The sequence below is a fragment of the Gopherus evgoodei genome, chromosome 3 (genome assembly GCF_007399415.2).
Source record: "Gopherus evgoodei ecotype Sinaloan lineage chromosome 3, rGopEvg1_v1.p, whole genome shotgun sequence".
NCBI lineage: Eukaryota > Metazoa > Chordata > Testudines > Testudinidae > Gopherus > Gopherus evgoodei.
The window spans coordinates 156,189,696-156,200,023 of NC_044324.1; positions in this window are offsets into that span (position 1 = coordinate 156,189,696).

Below are 10,328 nucleotides of genomic sequence, written 5' to 3' on the forward strand. Positions count from 1 at the left end.
GCAACCACCTAGGGCACCACTAGGTTTGGGGGCATTGCTCTGCCAGGAGCCCGGACAGACGGGAAGCAGTGAAGCATGTAAGAGCAGGGCTGTTGGGTCCTAGAGAGATGAATGCAGCACAGTCTGAGGGAGGGGATTGGCTGCTGGGGTCTCTGGGAAGGGGTGGGGGAAGGAACTCACCTGCGAGTGTGAGTCCTTCCCCCGGCATGAGGTGAGGCAGGCTCGGCGGCTCTGGCAGTATCCTTTGTTGTCCTCCATAACATCTGTTCTTCTCCCTCCTGCCCCAGGGAGCACCCCTCTCTCCCCACTCCCCTCCCTGGCTGCCTACTGAGGAATGAAAGTGAAAGTAACTCACTTCCTTGACAGGCAGCCAGGATTGGAGTGGTTGCACAGGACTGGGTTGGGGATAGCCAGATAGCATGTGCAAAAAATCAGAACAGGGGGTTGGGGTAGGGTGAGCAGATGTCCGACTTTTATAGGGACAGTCCCAATTTTGTGGTCTTTTTCTTATATAGGCACCAGGAGCCTATATAAGACAAAGCCCCAAATATCGGGACTAGCCCTATAAAATCAGGATATCTGGATCTGGTCACCGTAGCTAGGGAGCGCATCTCTCCCGCAGGCAGAGTTGCACAGGGCAGGATGAGCTGCTGTGGCTCCATGTGTGCCCCGTCCCTGAGATCAGATGCTGTGCTAACTTCACCATGGTCCGTTTTGCTGGCGGTGGTGCCCATTGGCGTGTGATCGGACCTGAGGGTTTGCTGCTGCTGTTGCCACTCTGCACCCCAAGAGGTGGATTTTGGGGTCCTGCAGTTTTCCACCTATCTCCTCCTCTACTGCAGCTGTTGGACCAGCAGGCTAGGGGTTGAGCCAAGCATGAAAGCAGTGCTGTATTGCCATTTAGATTGTCATTTAACAAATTTGTTTGCCAAAAATGCTTGCTAACAATCCTGAATTCAATTTAAATTTTTTTTTTTAAAAATCAATATCTTAGCCAAAAACAGAAAATTAAGTTATTGACAATTATTTGTGACAAGTTTGGTATGGGGAAGGGAGTGGGCCAGTTTTCATCAGAGAAACAAAAAATGTTGACTGACTTTCCTATAGCCCTGTTTCTGCTAAATAGAGCCCTCCAACAACTGTAATATGTTCATCTCCTTACTAGTGTATAGAGCAGGGGTTCCCAAACTTTAACAGCCCACAAATCCCTTTCACTAAATTGTGAAATGTCATGAACCCCCTCCTAAAAATGAATATTTTCAGGGATTTAAGTTTAAATTTCCTCAGTGTGATGGATGCCCCAACTGCCCGCCTCGCTCTTCCTGGGGTTCCGGCTGGGGTTCAGGCTGCTGACTCCCCGCTGATGGGGGCAGGGCTCAGACTGCCAGCCCCACTCTTCCTGTTACTCAGGCTGCCAGCCCTGCACAAAGCACTGTGGTTCAGGCTGCCGGCTCCCTTGCTGACTGCCAGGACTTGGGCTGCCAGCCCCAATTTCCCAGCCCCACTCTCCCTGGGGCTTGGGCTACCAGCCCCGCGTGGAGCGCTGGGGTTTGGGCTGCCAGCTCCCACGCTGACCACCAGAACTCAGGCTGCCAGCCCAAACTGCCCAGCCCCACTCTCCCTGGGGCTCAGAGGGCCAACCTGCAACCAGGTCCCACCTGCTGTCTCCAATGGCCAGGGTCCTCTGACCGCCATTAGTGAGATTTTACTGGCGAACCCCTTGTAACGTTCTGCAAACCCCCAGGGGTTCACAAACCCCAGTTTGGGAACCACTGGTATAGAGCAGAGGTCAGCAACCTACGGCACACGTGCCAAAGGTGGCATGCCAGCTGATTTTTGATGCTCTGGGGTTCCGGCTGCTGCCCCATTGCCAGCCAAGGTCCCAGCCGCCGGCCCCACTCACCACTGGCTGCTGGCCTGGGGACTCCTGAGGAACCCCAGGCTGGCAGCAGGCTAAGCAGGCCTGTGGCTGAGACCCCAGCTGAGCCACTCAACCCACTGTCGGCCTGGGGTTCCATTCACTCAGCTGGCAGCAAGCTGAGCGGGACTAAATTCAACGGAATAGGAAAACAAGAGCAACTAATGACAAAGTGCAAGAACCTAGAGAGCCTCCTGAAGCACAGTGATAGTTTTGATTTAAATGGACTTAAACTGTACAAAGAATTGAGTATTATCAGTGTTGCCACATGCAAAATCGATGATGGACATTGTACAGTTTATTCATACCAGCAAACTTGTTGATATAGATATATCCAAATGTGTACATTGCCACTCATATTCTACTGACAATTTCTGTAACAGTAGCATCAGGAGAACAGAGTTTCTCAAAACTAAAGCTCATTAAAAACTATTTCCGCTCTACAATGAGTCAGGAACACTTGACTGGTCTTGCTATTCTTGCAATCAAACAAGACATTACTTTGTCTTTGTCATACGATGACATTATTACTGATTTTGCAGCCAAAAAAGCCAGAAAGATTGCTTTTAATTAAAAACAAATCCTTGTTTCAATACCTCTTCATATAAATTTCCAATAAAATGATGACAAATTTAAAAAATTATATTATTTGCATCATTCTGTCAAATCAGAATTTTTTCTATAGTGCTACTTCTTTAGTGCTAGTCCATCAGCATTACAGTGTGCTTAGTTAAGTTAAACTGGTTTTAATAACATGCATATGGCAAGTTTTCCAGTACTGTAAGCTTATGTTTGTGTTGCTCAGAGCAAGTCAGGCACAGGGGCACCAGTTTAATAATCTCGCCTAGGGCACCATAAATCCTAAGGACGGCCCTGTGTCTGTGTACTTGTCCAGCTGGGACATCACTCCAAACAGGGAACATTTTTTCCCCCCTTTGGACCATTTTTTCACCATTTTTGATCATGATGCAGCAGCCTCATCTTCACCCCACTCCCTGCTTCTCTTCTGGGTCCTCTCCTATGCCGGTCATCTTCCTCACTCCTTCGCCCCCTCCATCAGTAATTTTCATTTTATCTTTGTGTGCATGTGACTGTCCATTTTTTTCTATTTCTTCATCATCAACCCACAATACTGCTTTAACATGACATTTCACTCAAGTAGTTTTTTCTTTGTCTTTTGTTTTTATGTTTTTGATATTTTGCACTGGAAATGGCCAGGCTACTGAATATTTCACAGAAAAGCAAAATGTCATAAATGCAAAATAACCTACACCAAGAATGTGGAAAACTTCAAATAACTATAATTTTGTCTTGGGAGGGGGGAGGAATGAGGGGCATTATTGCATAATTCTAGTAAATGCCCTTTTCCATCCAAGTGGACTAGCAAATACTCATACCATCTGTTTTAAATATCTAACTTTACTGTATGCCATCTATGACTTTCAGTTTTAGCTTCACTTTAGAACCCATCAGTCTATGCACCTGGCACATCATCATTTGTGTGTGCTTGATAATCGGAAATCTTCATTTTAATGTCTCTTGTGGAGAATAGTAACTATCTCAGCCGTTCTGCTGACATAGGAATGCTTTTGCATCCCTAACCATGGCACTGTTATTAACCAGGAACCACAAATGATTTGGTCTATATCAAATTAAAATCCATTTATTATTTTGTGAGATTAGGAATTGAAACCCTCTTTGTTTGTTTTTAGCACTTAACTTGGTGACTGTTTTCATGCAAATACTTTAGAAAATATAAACAACCTATCTTCCAAAGGGAGTAGTAGTAAAAGGAAACTAAGTTGTAGATCTGAGACCAATTTCAGGACAGTAGAACTACCCCATAGAAAATTCCACCTGTCCAATCAAGAGGTTGTCTAGTCCTGCCCCCTGTGCTGAGGCAGGACCAAGTAAACCTAGACCATTCCTCACAGGTGTTTGTCTAAACTGTTTTTAAAAACCTTCAGTGAAGGGGATTTCCCCCTCAGTCTTCTTTGCTCAAGACTAAACATGCCCAGTTTTTTTCACCTTTCCTCATAGCTCAGGTTTTCTAAACCTTTTATCGTTTTTGTTGTTCTCCTCTGACTATCTTCAGTTTGTCCACATCTTTCTTACAGTATGAGAACTGGACACAGTACCCCTGTTGAGGTCTCAGCAGTGCAAAGTAGAGCAGCACAATTCTCTCCTGTGTCTTGCATATGATCTTCTTGTTAACACATTCCAGATTATTAACCTTTTTCACAACTGCATCACATTGCGACTTATATTCAATTTGTGATCCACTGAACTCCCAACTTTCTGTGGGTTTAGATGGCTTGTAATTATTAGAACTGGGAGCACTGGCTTGTTGGGAGTCTGAAAGGCACGGAGACAGAAAGGAGAGGGGAGGAGTTGAGGATGCTGAGTGAGCGTTAGGACGGTGCCACTGCAGCTTGGTAGAGGGGTTTCCACTGTAAATACAGTCCTGATGACAGCTTGGTTAGCCACTACCTTATAGTAATTTCATCTAGACCACATTGTCCTAGTTTGTTTAAGAATGTCAGTGGGACTGTATCAAAAACTTGGACTAAATCAAGATGTGTCATGTCTAAAGCTTCCCCTTTCCTCTAGGCCAGTAACTTTGTCAAGAAAGAACTGGGTTGGGTTGCATGATTTGTTCTTGAACAATCAATGCTAGCTATTCTGTATAACCCTATTATCCTCTAGGTGCTTATAACTGATTGGGCTTAATAACTCTGTCCACTATCTTCCATAACTGAAATTAGGCTGACTTGTCTATAATTCCCCAGGTACTCTTAGGGACCTATCTTTAAGAAGAGGAACAATGTTTGCCCTTCTCCAGTCTTCTGGACGTCACCTGTCTTCCATGAGTTCTCACACATAATCATCATTTACAGGTCTGAGATTGTAAGTTATGAATGAATTTTGTAAGGATGAATGTTAATCAGCCCCTGCCAACTTGATACATCTAACATCTAAATATTCTTTAACATGATTTCTTTGTTTTTGGTTTGCATTCCATCTCCTTTTGTTAACGTTATTGTGTTCAGTATCTGGTCAGGTCATAGATTTAAGTTTTTGTGAAGATGACGTAGAGTAAGTATATAAACACTGTGTTTTATGATGTCATCTTTTATTAGCTCTCCTTCCCTCCTAAGTAGAGGAACTTACATTTTACTTCATCATTCTCTTGCTCCCTAATGTTGCATTAACCTCTTCTTATTGCTTTTAATTTTTCCTCGCTGGGCGTAACTCATCTTGTGCCTTAACCTTCTGATTTTATCCCTACATGCTTGTGCTGTTCTTTTGCACTCATTCTAGCCACGTGGTCCATTTTCCTACTTTTTGTAGGATTCCTTTTTGAGTTTCAGGTGATTAAGGACCTGGAGCTATACTATCCTCTTACTATTCTTCCTATCTTTCCTTTGCATTGGGGTAGTTCTACTATTGCACCTTTAATATTGTTTCTTTGAGAAACTGCCAGCTCTCCTGAACTCCTTTTCTCCTTAGATTTTTGTCCCATGGGACATTAACAAACTCAAGGGAGTAGTAGGTAAAATCACCTTTTTTAAGTCCATTGTCCTTCTTTCATTTCTTCCCTTTCTTAGGATCATGATCATGAAATGAGATTTCACTTTCATTCCAATTGACTTCAGCCTTCATTTTCAAAACCCATTCATCCCTGCTGGTCACAATCAAGTCTAAAATAGCTGTCCCCTGGTTACCTTCATCACCTTCTGACACAAAATGTTGTCCCCAATATAATCCAAATTTGCAAAACTACTTTTCTAACAGATGTCTGAGTTAAAGTCCCCTATTATTATTGGGGCTTAATGTTTTAAATCACTTGGGTCCTCTTTAATCTTTAACTGTATTGTTCCAAACCTATTTTGGTTTAGTACTCATAGAATATTAGGGTTAGAAGTGACCTCAAGAGATCATCTAGTCCAACCCTCTGCTCAAAGCAGGACCAATCCTCAAATGGCCCTCTTAAGGATTGACTCACAACCCTGGGGTTAGCAGGCTAATGCTCAAAACCACGGAGCTATCCCTCCCCCCTAACTCAAAACAGTTCCCTGCCACAGCTATACCTCTTGCAAGCCCTAGCCATGCTGGTGTTGGGCAGGAGGCCACACCTTATAGTAGACTTTTCTGGTTTTTGCTGGAATTTTAAAAGGGTTTTAAAAATCAAAATAGCCTATTGAGTGATGCAAATCAGGCTCAGTGGAGGTTCATCCATTAGAGAATTTCATGGAGAAGTTGTTAGTCATGATCTAGAGCTGCTAGGAGTCCAGGTTTTTCAAAAGTATTCACTATTTCCTCTCCCTTCCATCCTCAGCCCAATACTGCTGACCTAGGCTTGCCAGGAGTATGACTATCAGAGGTACAACCCACTCACTACCAGCCTGCTCTACACAGAACACAGCCAGGGAGCCAACTCTTAAAATAATAGAAAGAAACAAACACAACAGGAAAATGCATGTTTTCAGACAGATAAAGAAGGACAGCAATAGCTTTATAGACTTGTTCAGTAATACAAGGGAAAGGACTGAGCCTGTGGGTTTGTCACAAATGAGGCTTTGGAGGTGAAGGAACAGTTGCCTATAACATCCCTCTAGGTCTGGTTTGACAGGAAGGACATCAGCCATTTCACTGCATTTCTCATTCACCCTGCACCTTATTGGTGGTGAGACAGATCTAGTTACTACAGACTGAAGGCATCTATAGGGAGAAGTGCTGGCAGGATGAGTATGGAAGTGCTTCCCTTGTCTAAAGGAATGAGGAGGCCACTGAAATTTGACTCAGTGAAATCCATGAATCAGCAGTTAACAGTTGGCATTAGAGAACATCATCTGTCATTCATCTACCTTTGTTAGGTCCCTCTGAAATACCTCACAATCCTTTCTAATCTCACCTAAACCTAAATAAATTCTGTGTCATCTGCAAATTTGCCATCTTACTGGTCACACACCTTTTTATTTAATTTTTAGGACAGTTTGTTAGCAGAGGATTTGTGCTAAGACATGAAGGATTTGGCATTATGCATGACTAGCAGCTAAGCTCAGTACAATCTAACCAGTACAACTCCCTCTTGGAGGGAATCTTTTTTATCATTTCTATACCCTTCTTTTACCCAAGGCATTTGGGCTCATATGTGGAGGAGAGATGGGAATTTGTGCCCATCAAAGAAGATATCCTTCTTGGATCTTACAGCTTTTAGCAATCCACCTTAGTACCTGAGACAGACATAATAAAATTCCCATCTTTGTGGATAGGAAATGACCACTTTTCTTTACAGCAGATGTGTCTTTGCCTTTCTCTACATCAAGGAGCTGCAGGAGAATACTCAGGACAAAGGGAATCAGATCCATGCCTTTTTGTCTGCAAAAACCTCAATTGCATATTTTTGGATTTCACTTGACCCTGCAGAACTTCTGCCTGTCTCTCTATCACTGCAGGTATTTGATCATAGCAAATGACTGGTTTTAGATGTCAGATATAACTCCTCATTGACCACGCCTGGGTTCAGCTGTGCTATCCTCTACTGTGTGTTCAGATTAAATGTTTGAGACACCATGTTTCTGATATTGTTTCCACCAAAGTTACGGCAATTGTCACACATGGGCAGAATTTGATGCTGTTATTCATGCTGTGGTTTCTTTGATTTCAGTAGGCCCATTGATAAAGTAAGCTACTACTCAACATAGGAGTACAGGTTTGAGAATCTGGCCTACAAACACATTCATCGTCACAGACTTTCATTCTTTGAGCTCCTGTTAATGAGCAACTACTCACCCATTGACAGTGGGACATGGGTGAGCCACTGTTCATCAAAGTACTGTATCTTTATTTGGCAGTATAACAACTTTGATCAATTGGATTGATTCGGCGAGACTGAAAGTTGAGCTGCCCCAACACTGGGAAGTTTTTTAAAAACAAACTATTTTTGACCAGAAAAATCAACATCTCCATTTTCAGCTTTTAATAGTAGGAACGCAATGTAGTTGAGCCCAGGTTATGGATCTTCTCTCAAGCATATTCTTTCAATCCCTTGCCAGATTCTTCGCCCTCTGTGAAAGAAGGGTTGGACTTCTTCCTTTTAATTTCCTTAAATTTTCCTTGAGTTTGGATATTTCAATGGTTAGACGGTAAGAATTATTCCTATAAAAAACAGCAAAATCTCAAGTGTTTTCATTCCCCCTAAAGGCTGGCTAGTGCTGTATACATTGTACTTTTTTTGTTTCTTTTATTAAATGTCTTGTTTTGGTTTTTTCTCCCACTTGCCAGCACAATACCAAAATCTACAAGTTCCCTCCTAAACTACCCTGTGCCAAATTTTCCAGGAAATATTGTGTGGTAATGAGTCCCTTAAGGTATCTATTGTTCCCAAAGCAAACATCTGCATTGAGAACAGCCACATAAGGAGAGATGATTAAGAACTGTGTAGATCTAATGTACTTTACCATCTGTTTGGTTATAACTTATTTAATTACCAAATTTCGTAGCTTCTGCTTGGATTTTTAATTTAATCAAGAACCAGGTGTTTGCTACATCTAGGAATCATTTCCTCTACAAGTGCACAGAAATCATTTCCCCTAGTAATAATCTGAAGCCTGGCCAAATACTACAGGTCGACATTGTATCTTAAATTACCTTGAATGCACTGTAACCCATTGTTCGGTGTCTAACTCTAAACTATACTCCTTTGTTAGGTCTTTAAAACAAACTGCAGATTGTTTAAAAACCTTTACCCTCGCAGGTAATGAAAGTTGATAGCTGTGACTTCCTGTAAGATACATTGTTAAATACATATTTTAGCATAAATATGTTAATTAAATAAAATGATTTTGGATTTTCTCCCCAAGAGTCTTGTGTTAAAAAAATCTCAAATTCAGGATAGAACAAACTTCATTTCAAAGGTTATTAGTAAAAAAGAAGGCATTGTTTAGCCTTAAAGGAATCATTCTCCCAGGATGACACACACATCTATAAAACATGATGATTTAATTTGGATTGTAAAAAAATCAACTCTATTTTTCCCTGATGCAAAAGAAAAGAGATTAATTATTCTAACTGTAGTAGGTAATACAACAATGGCCAGATTGTCTCTGGCCATTGTGTGGGTGTACAGGGCAGCGAGGAGACAAAAGACGACTATCCACATGCAATTGGGCTTCATTTTTAAATTTGCCACAAACACTTCCTACTATCCCAGAAAGGAGGAACAGAAGCTGAAGACTTCCCTTACAATACATCCACTCTAAAGTTCCATCTTCAGACTCAGAAACCTATTCATTAATCACTGAGTAACTGAACTAGTAAGTAGTCTTAGACAATGAGTGCAGTGCTGGAATAGATTCTAGGATGCTGTACCATACAGTGCTAGAGACTGAGAAGCAGAGAGTTGCTACCTAGGAAATGTCACAGTTTTGAGATGGGCCAATCTGACATTAAGCTAAACCCGTTAGCAGTTCTTGGTGTGAAGATGAGAATCCAAATGTGGTCATAATGCAAATTATCTCCCAAGGAAGTTTAACTCTCTCCGTGGTTTTGTTTGTTTGTTACTTCAAGGTTCTTTTTTTCCATTTTTTACTATAAAAGTTATCGAAATGAAGAAACAGCCCTTAAAAAATCTCCCACAGCATAAAACAGGAGATAACAGAGTGTGTGGTCCAGTTATAACAACTTGAATATGAGCTGGAAGCTAAATTAAATAAGGTCCAACAAAAACAATTAGGCTTGTTTTCTTCATGGCTCTTTGCACACTCAGGGCATTTGCTGTTGTGAAACATGTAAGGCTGCAAACCAATTTTCATATATAAAGCTGAATGTTTTCTTTCTTTTAAATAGTTTCTAACTATAGTTTGATAAATAGTTCTTAAATAACTCAAACACCGAGAGCTCTGTGTTTTCTAGGCATAGGACTTCTTTTGGGACAGTGCAAAGATAGCATTCTGGAAGGCATTGAACCTCCAGAAGACACATTGCCTTGGGAAGCTCCCCAGCTTGTAAGAAGAGCATAGTTACTATTACACCCCTTGAGAAAGAGAGCACTTTCCTGAACTGCTTGTCAGCTTGGCTGGCCCATATGAAGAATGAACAGAGTCGCAGTCCCACCTTTCCCTCACCATTCTCCATCATCTTTTGGAGCTAGTTCTGTCAGCCCTGAGCACTCCTTGTATTTATGTCGGTAGGGAAACTACAGCTGCACCCAGCACTTGCACAGGAGCTCCCTGCAGCCTCCTCCCCTTACACATCTGTATAAGGGGGAAAACATAATTTAACTCAATTTCTTCTTTGACTGAGATTGTTCCCTTTTGCATAACTCCAAACAAGGATCAATGTCTAAACTGTACCTCCCCAGAGGTAGTGCTGGGAGGAAATGTGCCTGAGGGACCCCCTTGCATTA